At 33.8% G+C, this 24,639-nt stretch overlaps 1 protein-coding gene across 1 annotated transcript in view; it reads left to right on the top strand.

Annotated features, from left to right (window-relative positions):
* Positions 1-10,188: 10,188 nt before the first annotated feature.
* Positions 10,189-24,639, top strand: part of LOC142221015 (uncharacterized) — a 294,520-nt gene continuing 280,069 nt past the window's right edge. The window contains exon 1 of the mRNA XM_075290497.1: positions 10,189-10,266. The gene's annotated coding sequence lies outside the window, so the exon portion shown is untranslated. The remainder of the gene's footprint in view (positions 10,267-24,639) is intronic.

Genomic DNA, 24,639 nt, shown 5'->3' with positions numbered 1-24,639 from the left:
TTCTATAGAAATACAATATTGACAAAATTTTCTATAGAAATAAAATTTTAACAACATATTATTTAAAAAAAAAATTGGCAAAATAAAATGGTTTTGGTATATTCTGGTCAAATTTTCTTCAAAATGTATGTAGGTCGGATGGTATTGCAAATGGGTCGTATCGGCCCATAATTATACATATCTTCAACACACTCAAAAAAAGTTTACTTGGATCCTAAGATTTTGACCTTCCCTTAAGGATTTTGGTATTGATTCCGAGCCAAAGATGTGGCTTCTTTAAAACAAGTAAGGAAAGTCTAAAGTCGGGCGGAGCCGACTATATTATACCCTGTAGATCTAAATTTTCGATACCATATCACATCCGTCAAATGTGTTGGGGGCTATATATAAAGGTTTGTCCCAAATACATACATTTAAATACCACTCGATCTGGAAGAATTTGATAGACTTCTACAAAATCTATAGACTCAAAATTTACGTCGGCTAATGCACTAGGGTGGAACACAATGTTAGTAAAAAACAAGTAAGTAAAGTCTAAAGTCGGGCGGTGCCGACTATATTATACCCTTCACCCCTATGTAGGCCAAAATTTGTGTTACCATCTCAACTATTTCACATTTGCTGGAAGCTATATAACATAAAGGAGACAATTTTTTTACTTCTACAAAATCTCTAGAATTAAAATTTAAATCGGCTAATGCTATCCAGTTAATTGGAGGACACTTCCATTGAAAATGGGTCTAAAATGTGTAACAGTCTACCATATTTCCCCAACTCTGGTGTACGTATATATGGGAGCTATATATAATCTGAACCGATTTTGACTAAATTTGACATGTATAGTTAGAATAATAATTCTGCTATCTATGCGAAATTTCACGTAAATGGCAGTATAACTTTGGCCCCCTGGTCATATGAGTGCAAATCGGACGGAAGATATATATGGGAGCCATAACTAAATCTGCACCGATTTCAACCACATTTGGCACAATTACCCATACTACCAAACCGATACTTGTGCGGAATTTGAAGCAAATCACGGCAAAACCCTGGATTTTGAGGCCATATAAGTTCAAATCGGACGAAAGATATATATGGGAACTATATCTAAATCTGAACCGATGTCAACCAAATAGCTACAATGCTGATTCTACTCCCTATGCAAAATTTAAACTAAATCGGAGCAAAAAATTGGACTCTTTGGGCAAATGAGTGTAAATCGGGCGAAAGTTATATATGGGAGATATATCCAAATCTGAACCGATGTCAACCAAATTTACCACGCATAGCTACAATGCTAATTCTACTCCCTGTGCAAAATTTCAACTAAATCGGAGTTAAAAATTGGCCTCTGTGGGCAAATGAGTGTAAATCGGGCGAAAGCTATATATGGGAGCTATATCTAAATCTGAACCGATTTGGCTGATATTTTGCAAGTTTTTCGAGACTCATAAAATATTCGGATGTACGGAATTTGAGGAAGATCGGTTGATATACACGCCAATTATGACCAGATCGGTGAAAAATATATATGGCAGCTATATCTAAATCTGAACCAATTTTTTCCAAAATCAATAGGGATCGTCTTTGAGCCGAAACAGGACCCTATACCAAATTTTAGGACAATTGGACTAAAACTGCGAGCTGTACTTTGCACACAAAAATACATCAACAGACAGACAGACGGACAGACAGACAGACAGACGGACATCGCTAAATCGACTCGGAATTTAATTCTAAGACGATCGGTATACTAAACGATGGGTCTCAGACTTTTCCTTCTTGGCGTTACATACAAATGCACAAACTTATTATACCCTGTACCACAGTAGTGGTGAAGGGTATAAATATGGGAAACGTTTAAATCTGAAGCACTTTTAAGGAAACTTCGAAAAAGTTTATTTATGATTTATCGCTCGATATATATGTATTAGAAGTTTAGGAAAATTAGAGTCATTTTTACAACTTTTCGACTAAGCAGCGGCGATTTTACAAGGAAAATGTTGGTATTTTGACCATTTTTGTCGAAATCAGAAATACATATACATGGGAGCTATATCTAAATCTGAACCGATTTCAACCAAATTTGGCACGCATAGCAACAATGCTAATTCTACTCCCTGTGCAAAATTTCAACTAAATCAGAGTTAAAAATTTGCCTCTGTGGTCATATGAGTGTAAATCGGGCGAAAGCTATATATGGGAGCTATATCTAAATCTGAACCGATTTCAACCAAGTTTGGCACGCATAGCAACAATGCTAATTCTACTCCCTGTGCAAAATTTCAACTAAATCGGAGTTCAAAATTGGCCTCTGTGGTCATATGAGTGTAAATCGGGCGAAAGCTATATATGGGAGCTATATCTAAATCTGAACCGATTTCAATAAAATTTGGCACACTTGACTATAGTGCTAATTGTTCTTCTTGTGCAAAATTTTAAGCAAATTAGGGTAAAACTCTGGCTTCTGGGGCCATATAAGTCCATATCGGGCGAAATATATATGGGAGCTATATCTAAATCTGAACCGATTTCTTCCAAAATCAATAGGGATCTATTCTGAGCCAAAACACATACTTGTGCCAAATTTGAAGTCGATTGGACTAAAACTGCGACCTAGACTTTGATTACAAAAATGTGTTCACGGACAGACGGACATCGCTATATCGACTCAGGAGCCCACCCTGAGCATTTTTGCCAAAGACACCATGTGTCTATCTCGTCTCCTTCTGGGTGTTGCAAACATATGCACTAACTTATAATACCCTGTTCCACAGTGTGGAGCAGGGTATAATAAAGAAATTTTTTAGCGACCTATGTTGTTTTAAATCTAGGATCAATAAAAATAAAATTAAGATAGAGATTCCGTATATCGAATTTTCATTCTCTTTTCGCGATATATTCACAAAACTATTCACGTACAAACAAAAGACACTTTAAAAATTCAAATTATAATGGATACATCAACGTACAAAATGTTTTCTTAATTCAAAAAAAAAAAAATAAATAAATAAATAAATAAACCAAAGATACTAAATTCTCAAAATAAGTCTTAACCTATATTTGAAGCGATTTTATCTTAAATTTAAAGATTCAATATTTCAGTTAATTTAAGGACGATTTCTTTAAATAAAAAATGTGTTTCTTTATTTTAAGGAAAATTGGCCGTAGTTCAAAGATATACGACTTTACCCGAGGGACGAAAATTTCCAAAACTTGTGTTATAAATTTAATAAAAAAAAATGTTGACGCAAAGATTATGAACTATATCTTAATGAAAATTTAATTATTTTAAAGAAATGTGTCCTTAGTAATATGTAAATTGCGCAACCTAAAATTTAGGTTGCGTAATCTTTAATATTAGGTAAATATTTTTTCAGTGTATATACCGATCCCCAGATTTGGTTTGTGAGTCTGTTGGAGGAGCAAATTTCTTCCGATGTGGTTGGTGTTGTTAGAATATGACATATAATAATCATGCAAAAATTGATCCATATCGGTTCATATAGCCCCCATATAAACCAATCCCCAGATTTGAGTTCCTGCGCTTCCTGGAGGTGTATATTTTGTCCGATCTGGTTGAAATTTGGTACCAGGTGTTAGTATAGGGCATTTAACAATCATGAAAAAATTGGTCCATATCAGTTCATAATTTTATATAGTCCCCTTAACATCATATGAGTTCATAATTTTATATAGTCCCCTTAATCATGAAAAAATTGGTCCATATCAGTTCATAATTTTATATAGTCCCCTTAACATCATATCAGTTCATCTATATATATAAAATTCAATCTATGTTTGTTTATTTGTTTGTTTGTTTGTTTGTTTGTTTGTATGTACCAATTTTTACAGAAAAAATGGGTTACGAAATTTATATCAGGTTCCTGTTAATAAAAATAAAAGGACACAGGGAGACATCCGCTTCTCTTAAGTACATACAAAGAAACAATTAAACTTTACCAATTTCTTGAAATTTACAGAGGACTGGGGAGAGATCGTAACCTCCGTCAACCGTAATAGTTGATACCTGATTTTGTGATATTTGGACGGAAGAGAGGCCGCCCCTTTAGGCTTATAATTTGCTTGACATTTTCTGGGACGTTTACAAAAGATGCGCTAAATCACTTTTCGATATTTGGTCGGGGAGGAGGTCCTCCTCTAAAACTACAAAAAAATTTAAGTTTTCTTGAAATTTACAAAGGCAGTGGGGGAAGGTTATGAACGAAGAGGCAACCTTCCTTGCCCCACACTTGAAGGAAAGTTTCAAGAATTTTCAGGGAAGGTTAGGGGTGTCGATATTGTATCGGGGAAAGTGACGTCCCTTTAAAACAATAGAGCAAAATTTAAACACCTCCGATCTACTTGAAATTTACAGGGACGTGGCAGGAGATGATTAAATTTATACATAATTTTTAAATTACTATATGATTTTTCGATATCTGGTTGGGGAAGGGGAAAATTGAAATAAACTTTACCGATTTACTTCGATAGAATTTATAGGGACCATTGAGTAGTTGCGAAATTAATATAGGGTACGTGATAGTCCGATATCAGGTCGGAGTGGAGCGAAGGTGGGGAGAGGGTTCCCTTTTGTCCGTTTTTTTTTTCTTAAATTGAAAGTAGAGGGTTGTCCGTAAATGGGAACTCGGTACATAATTTTATGATTTTTGCACAGGCTTCTGCCAGACTTCTTTTTAGTCTTCTTTTTAGTAAAGAGAGGGTTCCCTTTTGTCCGTTTTTTTTCTTTAGTTGAAAGTAGAGGGTTGTCCGTAAATGGGAACTCGGTACATAATTTTATGATTTTTGTACAGGCTTCTGCCAGACTTCTTTTTAGTAAAGAACTTAAATTTACATGAAATTGGCAGCCAACGTAGAGGGTGCATCATTTTCCAACATTTTAGCAAATGTTAATGTGGTACAATTTTTTACTACTTTTGCTTTTTCCGATTTATTGGATGGGAAACAGTAATTCTTTGTATGTTATTATAATATAGTGCTTAATTTTCAGATATGTTGAGGAGAAGGATACCTTTCCTTGACAAACCCCACTTAAAATTCACAAGAAATATAGAAGAAGGTAACCCTCTCCCGCCGTATTTGTACGAAGGGTATAGTTGGCAAAGTTAACGCAAAATATTCCTCCAAATATGCTTCGGAAGGCGCAGCGAAGCGGGCCGGGTTACGCTAGTAATTTTATATAGTCCCCTTAATCATGAAAAAATTGGTCCATATCAGTTCATAATTTTATATAGTCCCCTTAACATCATATCAGTTCATAATTTTATATAGTCCCCTTAATCATGAAAAAATTGGTCCATATCAGTTCATAATTTTATATAGTCCCCTTATAAGCCGATCCACAAATTAGATTTTTGGAGTCTCATGGAGAAACAAATTTCATCCGATTTAATTTTATTTAATATTAGGTCATATGGTCTAAGGCAAGTGTTATCACAACCCAAGTAATTCGATTGTAGATGCCAGTCTTTAGTAGAACTACACAATCCATGACTCTCACGCCGACGAATAAAATTCTCATTCACTCACACGCAAAAGCCAATAAGCTCTCTTTAATGGGATAATTTACGTTATTGTTTACAAACCTCTTGTTCCTAGAAATTCAGGCTTCAAAATTGTTCCAAAGTTCAAAACAAGTTCACATTTGCAAATGTCGCTAAAAATGAAGCAATTGAAAATAAATAAAGATTTACAAAATAGTACTCTGTATAATCCATAACAAATTCTCGTAATAATTCTTATAAGCCCAACTAAGCCTAAAGGATATGCTCATGAAACTGCTGTCATGTTTCCTTTTAGCCTTAATTTAATATCGCCGCCTTTAAACGGGTATGTCATGTTATGGCACGTACAAGACAATTTCCGCTTTCATCGTTACAAACAATTGATACTAAAAACTATTCACACTGGATTCTAAAAGTGGTTACCGGCTCTATTCACTCATACCTTATTACCATTATGTAGAACTCATTTATAAATAGTAAATTCTCTTTGATCTTCTTACTGATTCTCTCTTTAGAAATGACTCTGTATGGTTATACATCACTAAGACGGTTGAATTCACCACAGCATATATCTCTCACAAATACTTTGTTATGTTGACTCTCATAAAAGCACTTGTTGCCAAATGTAGGCTTACTAAGCATAAAATCATAAAGCGAAACGATGAGCCATCTCTATGGAAACCCACAAATATGCATGCATTAAACCTGTATTACAATGGTTTATTGCTGTTGACGAAGGCATTTATGCGTTAGCATGTATGTGTGTATGTGCATGCTTGAGAGAATAAGAGAGAAATACCCAACAAGCCAACCCCACATACCAAATAAACAAGAAACACATGGAGTAAATGAACACAAGCAACCATAAAGCCGCCTTGCCCACAAAGTGAACATAAAAATTAGTCAAACGAAAAATATCGTGGCGAGAGGTTGAATTCCAAGATCGAAGCGGTCGATTCGAAAATCGTATTTTGTTATTTTTAAATAAAACGAGTGAAGTTTTTTCTTCTTCTTCTACACACAGTTTGTGTGTTTGTGTTATTTCTCCAAAGAGAAGTGGTGCATGGTTGCATTTTCTTTGTTATTCATTTCATAAAAAACATCGTAAAAAACATAAATCAGAAATACTGGAAATAAGGTGAATAAAGTTTTAATGAAAATGTTTTCAGAGAAAAAATAAATGTAAATAAAGTGAGATAACGAAGAGTTTATCAATGCAAGTGTATGCAGCTTTACATCCAAATTAATAATTGGTATTATAAAACTTAAAAGAAATACTCAACATTATGGACCAAGTGTAAAATAAAAGAAATTGTTATAACCTGTTGTACAAACCAAATATTTATATATTTTCAAGTGTAGTGAATAACCCACATATGGAGAATTTTGTAAATGGGAAATAATACATTTTCTTTTTTTTATTGCCTAAAACCGTTGTTTTGTTTTCCCTTCAGTTGTTGTTTTTTATGGTTTCTTTACTACTTCTTATCTGAATCTTTGAGTTCTCAATGCCCTGTTTCTTTTTTCCTAATCTCTCTCTCTATCGAGACACATCTCTCATGCATGTGTTAACCTTTTTGTGGGATTTTCGCTCATGTGAACTCTGTGTGTGGTGATGGGAAAAGATCAGACTAACATTTTTGTTGTTGTTTTTGTTGCAGTTTTAAAAGAAATCGTAATGCAGCAACAGGCATTTTACCATCATTCAGGCACATACACAACTTCACAAACATTACTGAGTTTTGTTTGTGTGTATGTACCTACCTATCAACCTTTAAATTTCAACCTTTTGGAATGGTGAGCAAGTACTCACTCCATTCTCATAAAGGAGGTGAAAACTGGTTGGTGAGTTATGTTATACCAGACCCCCCACCAAACCTCCTCCTCCCCTCTAACCATGAATAAAGCCAACAAAATGAGTGATACCTGAATGAAACCCCTAACAACAATTCCAACAACAAGAACATTCAATTTCATATCCAATAGTAACAAAAATGTTTGTAGTTATTGTTGTTGTTATTTTTGGGTAACCAAACGAAAATGAATTTTTTTCCATTTGTTCGTTCATAAATTCCTCATTAGCAGCAAAAACAAAAACACAAAAATAGAAGAACAAAAGCATAATTACTACCAAAAAAATATTAATGGTAAAGGGAATAGTATGAGGAAGTACAAACAATGCCATTAAAATATATAGTAGTAAATATTTGTAATTCATTTCAGTGAAATTGAAACTTCAAAAAATGTTTTGTTTTTTGCTTTTCTTTTAGAAATTTTTGTGACCTATTGTATTTAACTGTGTAAATAAAATCAGTGTTTTAAAAAAATATAAACAATAAAGAAAAAATAAATAAAAACAAAGAAATAGAAAAAAGAGAATTTAAAATATATTTAAAATACAATAAAGAAAAAATAATTAAAAACAAAGAAATAGAAAAAAGAGAATTTAACAAATAAAAAATTGAAGCAAATACAAATAAAAATATTAAAAACAAACAACAAAAATAAAAATCAAAAATATTAAAAAAATACTATACAAGAAATCTTAAAACTACAGAGTTTGAAAATTTGAAGTATTAGCAGATACTATCAAATTCAGAAATTTTTACAAATAAAAGTGAATAAAAATTTCAATCGTGAAATTGGCTTAACGATACAAGACCACATACACTGTTAGAAAAATATGTTTTTCATATGTTCCGATATAAACAAAATGTGTTTCGGACACAATTTTTAAACACAATATATTTAAGTGCAAACATGTAATGTTCCCAAACTAGCACTAAATGTTTGGGACACATATGTTAATATGTTAGAATATATTATGCTTGGGGCATGCATGTTTCATAAAAATTATATGTGTGAATGCAAACTTATATAATTTTACAAATTTCGAGTAAACATATATATGTTGCGATATTTTATTCAGAGAGCGACAGAGAGTGTATAGAGAAAGAAATAGAGATGAAACCGGGAGGGTTGACGAAAGATATCAACATAATACAGCGAGAGAATCAAAAGAGAGCAATTTTTGTTAAACCGCTTGTATGTTGTTTTGAAAAACTGTTTTATGATAAGGCCAAAAATTGTATATGCTTAAGTCTAAATATTATTTAATTGGAATATTAGAATGAGTATTCGGAATAAAGAGAATAGGAATTCGGAACCAAGAGAATAGACATTTGAAAAAAAAAACAGTATGTGTTTTCGCCTTGAGAGCAACATTTTAAATATGTGTGGACATGTGTTTTGTTTATCATTTTGGCATTATGGGTACACCATTTTTCTTGGTTCGTTAAAAGAAAACGGAACGTACGAGGAGTAAGTCAAAATATTCAGGCAAAGGAAATTAAAATGGTGGAAAATATACACAAAATACGAAGGGATCATCATAAAAATAACGAAAGGGCACTATACTCTTTTTAGAGTCGGGACAGTAAAATGAAAAAAGGAGGAAATATTGAAAAATTATACAGTAAAATGTATAAAAACAAAGTTTAGTTCCTCTTTATTAATAAGTAGTCCAAGAGGAGTTGACGGACACCTTCAAATATAAAAGCGGGCATTAAGTTAAAGTTTTGCACTAAAACAATTGAAAAAGTTTATATGCTTTAAAATGAATTAGTAAAGAAAAGTAATATGCAAAACATGGTCATTTTAGAGCGATAATGCCAACTTAATACCGGCCTTAAAGGTAAAAATGAAATTAAGTACAAAACACGATAAGTTTTAAATGCATTTAGAATGGTGTTAAATGCTAGAAAAAACTTTTCACGTCAAAATAAATTTATGTGTATATTATTGCATTATTTATGTATGTTTATACTCGACTCCACGTTCTTCTTTTATTGGAGTTTTTGAATTCCTTCCAAAATTTCAAACTTTTATATCAAAAACAGTTTTTTGTTACAAACTTGTTATTTTTGCAATTAAAAAGTAATATTTTATCAACAAACTCACTCCATTTCGTTTATATCAAGCACTGTTTCTGACTGTAAATCTTTAATAAACCACATTTCGACGTTTCATTATAAAACTTTAATATAGTATAAATATCAATGTGTAAATTAACAAAAAAAAAAAAAAAAACAATTGGTGTTCGGTCGGAGCAGGGATTGAACCCACGACCCTTTGCATGCACGGCAGACATGCTAACCACTGTTCCACGTTGCCAACACATGTATGTTTCTGTTAAATAATGTTATGTTTGCATGGGCTCGTGGGCGCTGCAAACTATGCTATATAAATGTAATTTATAACGATAATTGTCTACTGGTGACTATAACAGCTACGTAGCCCAGTGGTAGTGTGTTGGCTTACAAACTGTATGGTCCTCGGTTCGATTCTCCGTCCAGGCGAAAGGTAAAATTAAAAAAAATATATAAAATTGAATAATTTCTTCAACATTATTTGTATTACAGAAAAAGGTGCCAAGAACTAAAAATATTCGTGGAAGTGAAAAATATGTTAGGGAATGAGCACAATCGTCTATGGGGAAAATTCTTCCAAGCATATAATATTTTTGGGCTCAAAATGCTTCCAAACATATAATATGTTCACATTAAACAAACATATTAATGATTCGGCAGTATCCAATAATATATGTGCTTCCTGCAAAATATGTTTGGAACATATGTTAGATAGGCGATTTTTTTTGAGGGTGTAGGATTTTAATTTGTTTTTATTAAAACAAGGATTTAAATTTTGACAATAGTGGCGCTATAAAACCAGTGCTTGAAAGGTGAGTTTTGAGTGAGAAAATATATTGCAATAATTTTAATTAATTTATTTATTATTACAATTAAAAAAAAAGTATAATAAACATTAAAGCAAACGATACAAAGACTATCGGCTTACTTGTCATATGCTAGTCATATAAATATATTTACTAGTAGAACGTGGACGTGGCCAAGTGTGGCAGCTGCTTCCTTAGAGCCGAACATAAATTTATATTTTTTTAGTAAATTTCGTAGTGTGAAGAAAAAAAATTGGTTTTAAAAATTGAAAAATGTCTTTAGTGCTATACGAAGTTCAAGGTGGGCGAATTTTTAAAAAAAGTTACAAATTTTAGGAAATTCTGAAATCGATTCAGTTTTGGGGTGTGCAAAGCTAATTGGGTTGGTAAACTCTGCTCATCTGAGACTCTGCAGAGTCTTAAGTCAGGATGAGAATTATAGACGAATTAGATGGTTTTCCCTCTTTAATCTATTTGGGTTTCGGGTTTAATTTATAGCATAACAATTAATTTATTACTGTTTTGATTTCAGCTTAGAACCATAATTTAAATAAGGATGTTTTCAAAATTGATTAGCACAAAAAAAAAAGGATTTCATTGTAGACAACGACATTTTTTTATAGCCAATTTAACGTTATTTTAGTTATTGAAAATTAGTTGATTTCTGTTCAATTTTATCAAATGTGCAAACATTTTTCTTATTTAAGGTCTTTTAAATACGTATATAATTCAGTTCAACAAAATTTTCTATAGAAATAAACTTTTGACAACATTTTCTGTAGAGATAAAAATTTTGACAAAATTTCCTATAGAAATAAAATTTTGACAAAAATTTCTATAGAAATAAAATTTTGACAAAATTTTCTATAGAAATAAACTTTTGACAACATTTTCTGTAGAGATAAAAATTTTGACAAAATTTTCTATAGAAATAACATTTTGACAAAACTTTCTATAGTGATAAAATTTTGACAAAACTTTCTATAGTGATAACATTTTGACAAAACTTTCTATAGTAATAAAATTTTGACAAAATTTTCTATAGTAATAAAATTTTGACAAAATTTTCTATTGAAATAAAATTTTGACAAAATTTTCTATTGTAATAAAATTTTGACAAAATTTTCTATAGAAAAAAAATTTTTACAAAATTTTTCTATAGAAATAAAATTTTGACAAAATTTTCTATAGAAATAAAATTTTGACAAAATTTTCTATAGAAATAAAATTTTGACAAAACTTTCTATAGTGATAAAAATTTGACAAAAATATCTATAGTAATAAAATTTTGACAAAAATATCTATAGTAATAAAATTTTGACAAAATTTACTATAGAAATAAAATTTTGACAAAATTTTCTATAGAAATAAAATTTTGACAAAATTTTCTATAGAAATAAAATTTTGACAAAATTTTCTATAGAAATAAAATTTTGACAAAATTTTCTATAGAAATAAAATTTTGAAAACATTTTCTATAGAAATAAAATTTTGGTAGATTATTTTTGGCGATATGGACCAATATTTATGTGATTGGCCATCGGCTATAAATAACAATAGACCGATATGGATACTAGCGCAATGTACCAAATTTCAACAGAATCGGATTAATTTTACTCCTCCAAGAGGTTCCGGAGGTCAAATCTGGGGATCGATTTATATGGGGGCTATATATAATTATTGACCGATATGGACCAATTTTTGCATGGTTGTTAAGAACCATATACTTTCACCACGTACCAAATTTCAACCGGATCGGATTAAATTTGCTCTTCCAAGAGGTTCCGGAGGTCAAATCTGGGGATCGGTTTATATGGGGGCTATATATAATTATGGACCGATATGGACCAATTTTTGCACGGTTGTTAGAGACCATATACTAACACCACGTAACAAATTTCAACCAGATCGGATGAATTTTGCTCCTTCAAGAGGCTCCGGAGGTAAAATCTGGGGATCGGTTTGTATGGGCCTATGTATAATTTTGAACCGATATGGACCAATTTTTCCATGGTTGTTAGAGTCCATATACTAACACCACGTAACAAATTTCAACCGAATCGGATTAATTTTGCTCCTCCAAGAGGTTCCGGAGGTCAAATCTGGGGCTCGATTTTTTATGGGCTATATATAATTATTGACCGATATGGACCAATTTTTGCATGGTTGTTAGAAACTATATACTATCACCACGTACCAAATTTCAACCGAATAGGATTAATTTTGCTCCTCCAAGAGGTCCCGGAGGTCAAATCTGGGGATCGAATTATATGGGGGCTATATATAATTATTGACCGATATGGACCAATTTTTGCATGGTTGTTAGAAACCATATACTACACCACGTAACAAATTTCAACCGGATCGGATGAATTTTGCTCCTCCAAGAGGCTCCGGAGGTCAAATCTGGAGATCGGTTTATATGGGGTCTATATATAATTTTGAACCGATATGGACAAATTTTTGCATGGTTGTTAGAAACCATATACTAACACCACGTAACAAATTTCAACCGAATCGGATTCATTTTACTCCTCCAAGAGGTTCCGGAGGTAAAATCTGGGGATCGGTTTATATGGGGTATATATATAATTATGAACCGATAGGACCAATTTTTGCATGGTTGTTAGAGTCCATATACTAACACCACGTAACAAATTTCAACCGGATCGGATGAATTTTGCTCCTCCAAGAGGCTCCGGAGGTCAAATCTGGGGATCGGTTTATATGGGGGCTATATATAATTATAGACCGATGTGGACCAATTTTTGCATCGTTGTTAAAGACCATATACTAACACCACGTACCAAATATCAACCGAATCAGATGAATTTTGCTCTTCCAAGAAGCTCCGGAGTTCAAATTTGGGGATCGGTTTATATGGGGTCTACATATAATTATTGACCGATATGGACCAATTCCTGCATGGTTGTTAGATATCATACACTAACACCACGTATCAAATTTCAACCGAATAGGATGAATTATGCTCTTCCACGAGGACAGCTTTATACACACAACAAATTCTTTCTGATTCAATCACGAAATTAATTGATCCAATTTATGTTTTAATTGAAATGTTTTTAATCACGAAAATAATAGTATCAATCATAGTTTCAATTGCAAATTAAAAAAATACTTGATTAAAAAATTAATTGATTTCATTAGCAAATTTCAATTAATATTTTAATTGATTAAAAATTTAATTGATGTTGAATGCAAAACTCAATTAATTCAATTTTCATTAAAAACGTAATTAATCAATTACTTTCTAACTAACTTAGTGTTTTTAGTTTGATTAAAAAAACTTAGTTGACTTAGTCTTCCTAGTTTGATTAATAAGTTAATCGTATGAAAAATCTTTTAATAAAAAATTTTAAAATTTTCAATCATTGACTTAATTTTTATATTTAATTAACTTAACGTTTCTATTTTGATTAAAAAGTTATTTGTATCAATTAAGTCAACTTTTTGTTTAGTCGTTACTGAGTTAATAAAAACACAACCAAAATCAATTTTTGTCCGGCCGTTTAATTTTGAGCATTAATGGGTTAAATAAACAAAAGTTAATATATCAAAAAAATGTAAAACGACTAAAAGTTCAACTTTTGTCATAATTTATACATATTTATTTTAAATTTGAAAACGTCTGTGCTTAGACTTTGTTTACAATACCCAATTAGGCCATATTTAGAAATTCCTCTTTATTATCTAATGAAAAAGTCTTCAATTATTATAAACTTAGTAGTTGATGATTACTACAATTTATTGTACAAGCGTAGGTGAATTTAATTGCGTGGTGAATTAAATTAAAGCAACTGAGGTGAATGGACCAAAATTACTTTACTTCCACCTTTCGATATTAAAAAAAATAAAACTAATTTTATTAAAATTGTCCAGTAATCAATGTAAACATTCATAATTTAGTTGGCTAATGAACTCTTAATAAGCTGATGTTGTGCTCTTGTTGTTTAATGAGTCTTTCCTTTAAGCCTACACTAAAACGCGTTTCCGTTTAGGTTAACTTGTCCACCACTGGCACCACTCTTGTAAAAGTTGCCATACCATTTCTGCGGCATATGGTAGGGTAACTCTGTATTTAGAGATAAATATTTACAATAATTATTATGTAAAGTTTATTAACCTCAAAAGAGGGAAAATAACATAATAAATTAATTTGTGTAAAAAAATGGGAAATACAGCTTCCAAGTATGTTGGACTTTTTTTGTTGTTATAATATATACAGCTCAAATAAATGATGCAAAACTATTTCATTATAATTAAAAATAAACTTTCCAAACTGAACTGAGATAAATCCCTAATAATTTATTTACCTTTAGATTAATCCTAACCTGCGTCGAAATTATCATTTCAAAGAATTTGAAGAATGTTTATACCATAAATCCATACTTGGCTTTAGGCAAAGTTTCTGAAAAATGAAAATGCTGGCAATTATAATTCTTGATATATGATGATTTATGGTAAAGATTCCTATTCAACCGTCGAACGGAACGGACGTGTTTTTTTCAATAGCGGATAAACTCATAGTAATAGGTACCTACTACGAATTTCAAGTGTGGTGGGATATTAAGCCACCATGCAGCGAAATTCCAAGTCATCCACTGGGTTGCTAACTTCAGGGCCCAGTGGACGGGTATCGACTGGAGTTATAAATCTGGGCAATGACCAAGAGTTAGGCCCAATTAGTCGACCTGTAGACGGGTCGACAGGTGGCGACACACTGACAAGTCGAACTTTTTCTAAGGTAACGACATCAAAAGGAGGTAATCCCTCACGAAAGAGATTCAAGGAACGCAGAAATGCTTTGTTTATCCTAAAGAAGTTAGGATCAGTCGACCCAAGCACGTTGTCGGCTAAACAAAGCGATTCCTTAAAATGGGCTCAAGGAATTCTTGAGACTGGAAAAAGGGAACGATCGCCGGATGAGCTGCCATCCTCCAAAAGGGATCAAAGATCGTTTGCCTCAGTTGCTAAAGATAGCCTTGTGATGGCTATCATTAATAAAGGAGCATTGGACGGTATGGTTCCAAAGCAAAAATGGGGGGAAATTGAGAATGCTCTATCTGTCGTCTACTCACAGGTACTGGAAAAGTTTCCCGGCCCAGATCCTCGACACCAAGAGGCTGGTTGGTATCAAGGACGATTTAAGCTAGTCGCATTTGAGGACCAGAGGTCTATAGAATGTTTTAAAGCTGCTCTGATACTAATTGGTGAAGTTTGGGAAGGAGCTGCTCTAGAGTTAGTCGAGAAGAAAGACATACCGGCTAGACCTAGAGCACATGCCTGGATACCTGCAAACCCTTCTGACCCTGAATCTATTTTAAATAGACTGAAACGATGCAATCCAGATCTTCCAACAGCTGATTGGAAGGTTGGCCGTTTGGATGAAGTGGATGGACCAAGACGGCATGCAGTGTTTATATTGAACACTCAGTCTTTGCCACATCTGGCAAAGTCCCAGGGCCGTGTATGTTATGGCTTTCATTATATCCAAATGAAGGTGTATAAAAACGATCAGCTAAAGGATTCAGAAATGGACAAGCCTCTGTCTGAATCAGAAGTAAGCGGATCCTCTTGCGAAGTCGAGGGAGATACCAAAGTTGAAGACATGGATAGATACCGTATGCGTGAGGAGGCTTCTATTGCCTCAGAACTCACCAAAGTCGAACCTATGGTTATTGCGAGAGTCACCGATATCTCTGAAGAGGACATTCTTGATGACTCGATCGAAGCGGCTGATGTGACGGTTGTTGAAAATCTCGATGGTCCTACGGATCCTCCAGATAAATCTTCATCATTGTAAGGCTGCATGTGCTGCCTTAAAAGTTCTCCTGATGAAAGGGGACATAGATATAGTTCTTATTCAAGAACCATATGTTTACAAAAACAAAATATGTGAATTAAGTACTCCGGGGTTCAAACTATTGCAGTATACTGGTAATGATGTAAATCGAGCCTGTATAATTGCTAAAAACGAGCTCAATTTGTTTCTGCTTCCCTCAATGTGCAATACAGACACTGTCGTTGCAAGTTTAGAAATAGCCAAATGCAAATATTGGGTATCTTCGGTCTACATGGGACATGACAGGGAGATGCCTCCATATGCCGTTAAGACCTTAGTGGAGGAGTCACTGAAAACAAAGGCGAAACTCATTATGGGATGCGATGCGAATGCACATCATAGTATATGGGGAAGTAGTGATACTAATGCAAGGGGAGAGTCGCTAATAGAGTTTATTTTGCGTACTAATCTGGTAGTTTGCAACAAGGGAGATGTCCCAACCTTTGTCACTAAAAACAGGCAAGAGGTTTTGGACATCACCTTGGCCTCGCAAGAACTAAATGAAATGATATCTGAGTGGCAGGTTTTAAGTGAACACAGCTTCTCAGATCATCGCTACATCAGTTTCAAATTTGATGTTCATATCACCAAGATCATATTTCCGCCAAATGTTAGGAAAGCTGACTGGAATAGGTATAGGGAATCGTTCAATATGATGATACCGGAAATAACAGAGACAAATATGAGAAATGTGCAAGATATCGAACACGCAGTGGAGCGGATTACTAAGGCCTTCAACATCTCACTGAAAGCTGCATGCCCTAGAGGAAAGCCAAGGGGGAAACATCGACCACCATGGTGGTCTACGGAATTAAGTAATATGAGGAAATCCTGCAGGAAGCTCTTTAACAAGGCAAAGTCCACCAGAGCCCCTGAGGACTGGGACGCTTACAAGAAGAATCTGAGAGGATACAAGCGAGAACTGAGAAAGGCTCAGCATAACTCTTGGAATGCTTACTGCAGCAGTATTGAGAATACGTCCGAGGCTTCCAGACTACGGAAGGTTCTAGCATCCACCAACTCCGCTCCAGGTTTCATTAAAACATCGGAGGGCAATTGGACAACGTCCAGTAAGGAGACGCTGGAGGTACTATTGGACACACATTTTCCTGGAAATCAGACGGTTGAACCATGTACTGGCGGTGCCACAGTTGCTCAGCGGTCGTTTCCTGTCGAGGAAATTGTATCGGAAACTAGAATAAGATGGGCGCTAAATAGCTTTGGACCATTCAAATCCCCTGGACCTGATGGAATTACTCCGGCGGAGTTACAAGCTGTAACTGACAAAATTATCCCCTGGTTGTCGGTGATATATAAAGGATGTATCAACTTATCATATATCCCAGGAAAGTGGAGGGAAACAAAAGTCGTTTTCATACCTAAAGCGGGAAAAGCCTCTCACTCGAGGGCGAAGGATTTCCGACCAATCAGCTTATCCTCATTCCTACTTAAGACTCTGGAGAGGATGATAGATATTTATCTTAGAACTAGCATCGATTCAAGTTTGTTCTCGAAACGACAGCATGCATACTCGAAGGGCAGGTCTACTGAGACCGCACTACATGAACTAGTCAGCTTTATTGAAAGCTCACTATCTGTCAAAGAATACACAATCGTGGCGTTTCTAGACATCGAAGGGGCGTTCAATAATGTCCATCCGAGCTCGATATTAAATGGACTGACAACTCTGAATGTTGATCCATGTATACTCAGGCTGTTAGACGAACTGCTAATGAAGAGACGTATTTCAGCCACACTAGGACAAGCAAACATACAAAGGTATGTGAACAGAGGCACTCCCCAAGGAGGAGTCCTATCACCTCTTCTTTGGAATGTTGCTATAAATAGCCTTCTGGTTACTCTAGAAAAAGAAAGGATAAAAGTGGTGGCATACGCAGATGATGTGGCTCTGGCAGTCAGGGGAAAATTCCCATCCACAATCAGAGATATTATTCAGAGGGCCCTCCGGATGACTGAGAAATGGGCGAAAGACAATGGTCTTGGGGTAAATCCTGCAAAGACAGAATTAGTCATGTACTGCAACGATCGCAAAACTCCCACGGTTAGGCCTATTTCCTTAGGGGGTATTGAAATTCCCTTTGGTGAATGTGCAAAATACCTTGGCGTTATTTTGGACAGGAAGCTGAACTTTAAGCTTAATATTGAAGAAAGGGCGAGAAAGGCAACTGTAGCTTTGTACTCGTGCAAAAAGGCAATAGGAAAAAAGTGGGGACTGAAACCAAAAATTGTGCATTGGCTATACACGGCAGTGGTTAGACCTATAATGCTATATGGTGTTGTAGTCTGGTGGCCGGCACTTCAGAAACCGACTTGTTTAGATAAAGTTCAGCGTATGGCGTGTTTGTGTATTTCAGGCGCATTCAGCAAGACAGGAACAAATTCCCTTAATGTCGTGCTGCATCTATTGCCTTTAGACATTTTGGCCAAACAGTCAGCTGCAACAACGGCTGTGCGGTTGCGCGAACTATCGCTGTGGTCGGAAAAAGGTTACGGTCACAGTTCTGTCCTCAAAACAATGCCAGATGTGCCTAACGTAGTGGATTACACTTTGGCGAGTCCACTTTTCGACAAAAAGTTTGAGACTCTAATCCCCAACAGTGAGGCGTGGTGCACACAGACCCCGGGGAATAAAGAATATATAGATTTCTACACTGATGGCTCCAAATTGGATGGACAAGTGGGGTTCGGAGTATATTCTAATGATCTGGAACTTCGAATAGCGAAAAGATTACCTAATCACTGTAGTGTTTTTCAGGCTGAAATATTAGCAATAAGAGAGGTGGCGAATTGGCTGAGAAGTAATGTTCCAAAAAATGTGGGCATTAATATATACTCAGACAGTCAACCTGCAATAAAATCCTTGGACTCTGTGTTCCTCAACTCGAAAACGGCCATCGACTGCCGCAAATCTCTCAATGAGATGGCTGAGCAGTACAATATTCACCTAATATGGGTGCCTGGCCATAGGAACATACCGGGGAACTGCGAAGCGGATGAGTTGGCAAGGCTAGGGACTACCTTACATATTCCAGGGGAACTAGAATTTGTTGGTATGCCCCTAGCTACCTGCAAGCTCATGCTGCGTGAGAAGGCTGTTATGATGGCAAATGTTCGATGGGAGAATTGCAAGGGTTGTAACGACACCAAGCAAATATGGCCCCATTTCAACTTAAACCGCACACTAGATATGCTAATGTTCTCGAGACGTCAGATATCACTCCTGATATCTGCTATAACGGGTCGCTGCCTGATAGGCGATTTTGCAAAAACTATTGGCGCGAAGTATAATGACTATTGTATGAGCTGTCATGATGCGGAGGAAAAAGAATCAATTAAACACCTCTTGTGTGAGTGTCCTGCATTTTGTGTAAAGCGCAAGCAACTTTTAGGAGCATATAGCTTCAGATTACTGGCGGATCTGGAAAACGTTAACTTAAGCAGTCTGCTACTGTTTTTGGAACAATCTGGTTGGTTCAACAAAGAAAAATAATCAAGAAGGTTCAGCGGTTAAAACTAGAAGTGCCCATATGTAATAGGTACTTTTAGTTAATGTGGTATCACAATGGACTGAATAGTCTAAGTGAGCCTGAATCTTAATCGGGCTGCCACTTTAACCTAACCTAACCTAACCTATGGTAAAGAAGAAACGGGGAAAAGGAAAACATAAGGCCAACTGATGACAATATTTTTCTTCATGTTTGTGTTTTTTTTAATAAACATTTCAAAAATCAATCGCCCGCCAACATAACATCATAACATCCATATCTAGAATATTTGCTTGTAATTTAATAAGCCATCACAAATCACAATCACAATGAATATGTGTCAAAAAAAAAAATTCTTTATCAGCAGGCTTCTTAACAACAAAACAAACCGGCTTTGTAAATTCCATTTTTAGCCTCCTATATATTTTTAATATCTCCATCATCAACAACCAGAGCCAACGTTAGTTATATGTGTGAAGAAGCTTCTCCACTAAAGATATGACCATGTATGATTCCAGAACATAAACTGGAATATTTTGCGGTTTAAGTGCTGTACAGGGTTGACCAAAATCAAATATCAACTTCCGTAAAGAGAACATTGTATTGAGAAATTACTTTGAATATCCACATTGAAGATTGATTATGTTGTGTATCAGTTTCATTGGGAAGCATACATAGTCTAGTAAGTCTAAATTGATAATGACAGAGTCGCTCTTCAATCAATTGTATAACATGATGATTTTGGAGGTTAGTGGAACAAAATGATTAAACAAATTGCATTTAAAAATATTTTTCCAATATTAATAAGGCCATTTAGAACTACTACTGGTGCAATGGTTAGTACGATCGACTGGCTTACAAAGATTTGTGGGTGATATCCTAGTTTCAGGCCAACAAATGGAAGGTGAAAACAGTCAACACATTATCACAAGAAATTGAATAGTCATTAGTGATATTAAAAGCTTCTTAACATTCAAGTAGCCGGGCATGGTGACTCCAACTAAGAGGTACTCTACAAATTTTCTATAGAAATAACATTTGGACAATAATTTCTATAGAAATATAATATTGACAAAATTTTCTATAGACATACAATCTTGACAAAATTTTCTATAGAAATAAAATTTTGACAAAATTTTCTTTAGAAATAAAATTTTGACAAAATTTTCTTTAGAAATAAAATTTTGACAAAATTTTCTTTAGAAATAAAATTTCCGTAAAATTTTCTATGGAATAAAATATTGACAAAATTTTCTATAGAAATAAAATTTTGTCAATATTTTATTCCATAGAAATAAAATTTCCGTAAAATTTTCTATGGAATAAAATATTGACAAAATTTTCTATAGAAATAAAATTTCCGCAAAATTTTCTATGGAATAAAATTTTGACAAAATTTTCTATAGAAATAAAATTAAGACAAAATTTTCTATGGAATAAAATTTTGACAACATTTTCTTGGAAATAAAATTTAGACAATATTTTCTACAAAAATAAAATTTGGACCAAATTTCCTACAATAATAAATTTTCTATGGAAATAGAATTTTTACAAAATTTCCTATCGAAATAAAATTTAGACAATATTTTCTACAAAGATAAAATTTGGACCAAATTTCCTACAAAAGTAAAATTTTGACAAAATTTCCTATAGAAATAAAATTATGACAAAATTTCCTATAGAAATAAAATTTTGACAAAATTTCCTACAAAAATAAAATTTTGACAAAATTTTGTATAGAAATAAAATTTTGGTAAAATTTTCTATAGAAATAAAATTTGGCAAAATTTTCTATAGAAATAAAATCGTAACAACATTTTCTATAGAAATAAAATTTGAGCAAAATTTTCTATAGAAATAAATTTTTGACACAATTTTCTATAGAAATAAAATTTTGACAAAATTTTCTATAGAAATCAAATTTTGACAAAATTTCCTATGGAAATAAAATTTTGATAAAATTTCCTATAGAAATAAAATTTTGACAAAATTTTCTATAGAAATGAAATTTTGACAAAATTTTCTACAGAAATAACATTTTGACAAAATTTTCTATAGAAATAACATTTTCACAAAATTTCCTATGGAAATAAAATTTTCACAAAATTTTCTATAGAAATGAAATCGTGACAAAATTTTCTATAGAAATTAAATTTTGTTGTTGTTTTTTATTTCAGCTTAAAACCATACATTGACTAAACCACAATTGTAGCTTAACCAACAGAGGAAAAGAATGTTTGTCAAATTTATTTGGGCAAAGCCCTATAGACTGCAAGATGGTTGGATGGACGCACGTTTCGGAATTACCACATTCCTCATCAGCATCCTCTACTTGCAGCAAAACTATCAACCAATTATCAGAATAAATTCAGGCAGTTTATTAAACCCAACAAAAACTACACTTGAACCCTCCGAAAAAAGGTTTTACATTGATAGCCGGCTTATGCCGAAATAAATTCGAAACAAACATATCTCTTTTCCTATGCCACTGTCAAATCATCGATTTGAATTCACATGGCTGGGTTTATTATGAGCGTGCCTCCTCTTCTTTTTCCATTTGTTTTGTTTTGTTATTGTTGGTTTTTTTCTTTAAGCATTGTTGTTGTTTTTTATTTCAGCTTAAAACCATACATTGACTAAACCACAATTGTAGCTTAACCATCAGAGGAAAAGAATGTTTGTCAAATTTATTTGGGCAAAGCCCTATAGACTGCAAGATGGTTGGATGGACGCACGTTTCGGAATTACCACATTCCTCATCAGCATCCTCTACTTGCAGCAAAACTATCAACCAATTATCAGAATAAATTCAGGCAGTTTATTAAACCCAACAAAAACTACACTTGAACCCTCCGAAAAAAGGTTTTACATTGATAGCCGGCTTATGCCGAAACGTGCGTCCATCCAACCATCCGAAACGTGCGTCCATCCAACCATCTTGCAGTCTATAGGGCTTTGCCCAAATTGCATTTTGATACTGTGAAGTTTCCTCAATAAAAGTGGTAAAGTATCATAAATAATCACAGGAGTAAATACTTGTTACTATTTGCGCACGTCATACATTAAATATGAAATTCCTATTTGGACAGCGGTATTGCTAATATTGGGGATTTTTCCCCAAATTGGGAATATTTTTTCGTGGATTAGGATGACCGATTTTGTGAAATTTATAAAGTATAAATATAAATTTATACAATATAAATAAATCAGCGGTGGATTATCCAATCTTAGTAATGCTGGTAACATTTCTGAGTGTGTCAAAGCTTCGCAAAATGGGTTCACTGCAATGTGGAACGCCGTTCGGACTCGGCTATAAAGAAGAGGTCCCTTGCCATTGAGCTCAACATGGAATCGGGCAGCACTCTGTGATAAGAGAGAAGTTCACCACTGTGGTATTACAATGGACTGAATAGTCAAAGTGAGCCTAAAATATCGGGCTGTCACTATACCTAAACCTACTTATGGTTAATACCCATAATTAATCCTTATGAAGGATGTTATCGAATGATAGTTTAATCGCCCGTTTTATTTATTAAATTATTACGCAGAGCCTATTACTTTATTTTTGTTTCATATTGCGGGGTTTTAATCACTCTAAACCTAATCTGACTAGGTATTCAGATTTTCATTTCGTTATGTGGATTTAATAATAATATCCAGCATTACCGCTAAGAATTTATAAAATGTGGCACAAAAACTGCCACTTGCAATAAAAGGTGGCAAAGTGGAACACTTTTTTTTTATAAAGAAGAAATACGACTTAACAGCTTGGCTATGAAATTGTGAAGTCACTACTGAAGAAAAATGTCTTCATATTTTCAGACATCACAATCGTTCCCATGGGTTTGAGAAGGACAAGTGCACAAAATTTTTGTTGTGGACGCAATTGTTTGATGTCATGATAAGGAACCGATCACATCCCCACTTTAAAGGTACCCAGGATGAATATTTACGAAAACTATTGCAAAAAAGGAATTAGGTAAAAAAAAGTGGCACAACTTTTGAATATAAAAATGTAAAAAGTATCACATTTAGTAGCACGGCATAAAAGTGGCACAAAAGTGTTAACGCTTGAAAATAGTGGCAAATTTGACACTAAAGTGGCACAACGGCAATGCTGGTAATACCCCTTAATTTCTTGTGTAGTCTAACAAATTATAGATGACTAACACCTGCCTGTATAATAATTCCATCAAATTGGTATGACATTGGAAAATTTTAGATGGTGTTCGAATAGAAAATTGTTTCAATCTTGCTGTCTGCTGGCTTACAAACGGACAGACTGACACACAATGTTAAATTTCTTAACACTCGTATCAAAAATTTATTCCATAATACCTCATAGGCAATATCACCTTAATTGTACAAATTATTGTGCGTTTTTTTTTTAATTTTTGTTTATTTTCATAAAACAAAATAAACATATGGAACATATGACCTTGTTCTAGTAAAATACTACGGGTATATTACAATGGTAACCATAATATATAGTAAAAAAATATAATGACTGTCGGTCGGTTGTTCTTTTTCTTCTCTACTTCGTCTCTTACCAATAATGGTAAAGTAAGTAAATCGAAATGAATGACTGACTAGAATGAAGTACAAATTAACAATCAATAGCTAATAACAATAAACAAGGTGCTAGAGAAGGAGGACATTGAGAATGAGTTCTTTGTTTGTGGATTTTGTATAGAATACAACCACTTGTAATACATATTTCCAATTCCAATTCCCCAGTAGCAATAAACAAGAAAATAATAATAATGAAAAAAAAAACAACAACAAAAAACTATGTTATCGAAATGAAGAAATGAAAACAAAACTAAATACCATAACCATTGCATTGGGGGTATCATACAAATAACTCTGCTACTACTACAAATAATTGGGTTTGACCCATTTACTTACTGATTCATTCATAAGTCGTCACATGAACACTTCTAGTATTGTCAAGAGACAATGGTGTCGCATCGAATTGATTTTGGTTACTAATGCTCGGTTTGTTCTTTG

This window comes from Haematobia irritans, chromosome 1 (genome assembly GCF_050003625.1).
Source record: "Haematobia irritans isolate KBUSLIRL chromosome 1, ASM5000362v1, whole genome shotgun sequence".
NCBI classification, from domain to species: domain Eukaryota; kingdom Metazoa; phylum Arthropoda; class Insecta; order Diptera; family Muscidae; genus Haematobia; species Haematobia irritans.
The sequence above is the reverse complement of the archived record's forward strand: the minus strand, read 5'-3'. Positions and strand labels throughout refer to the sequence as shown.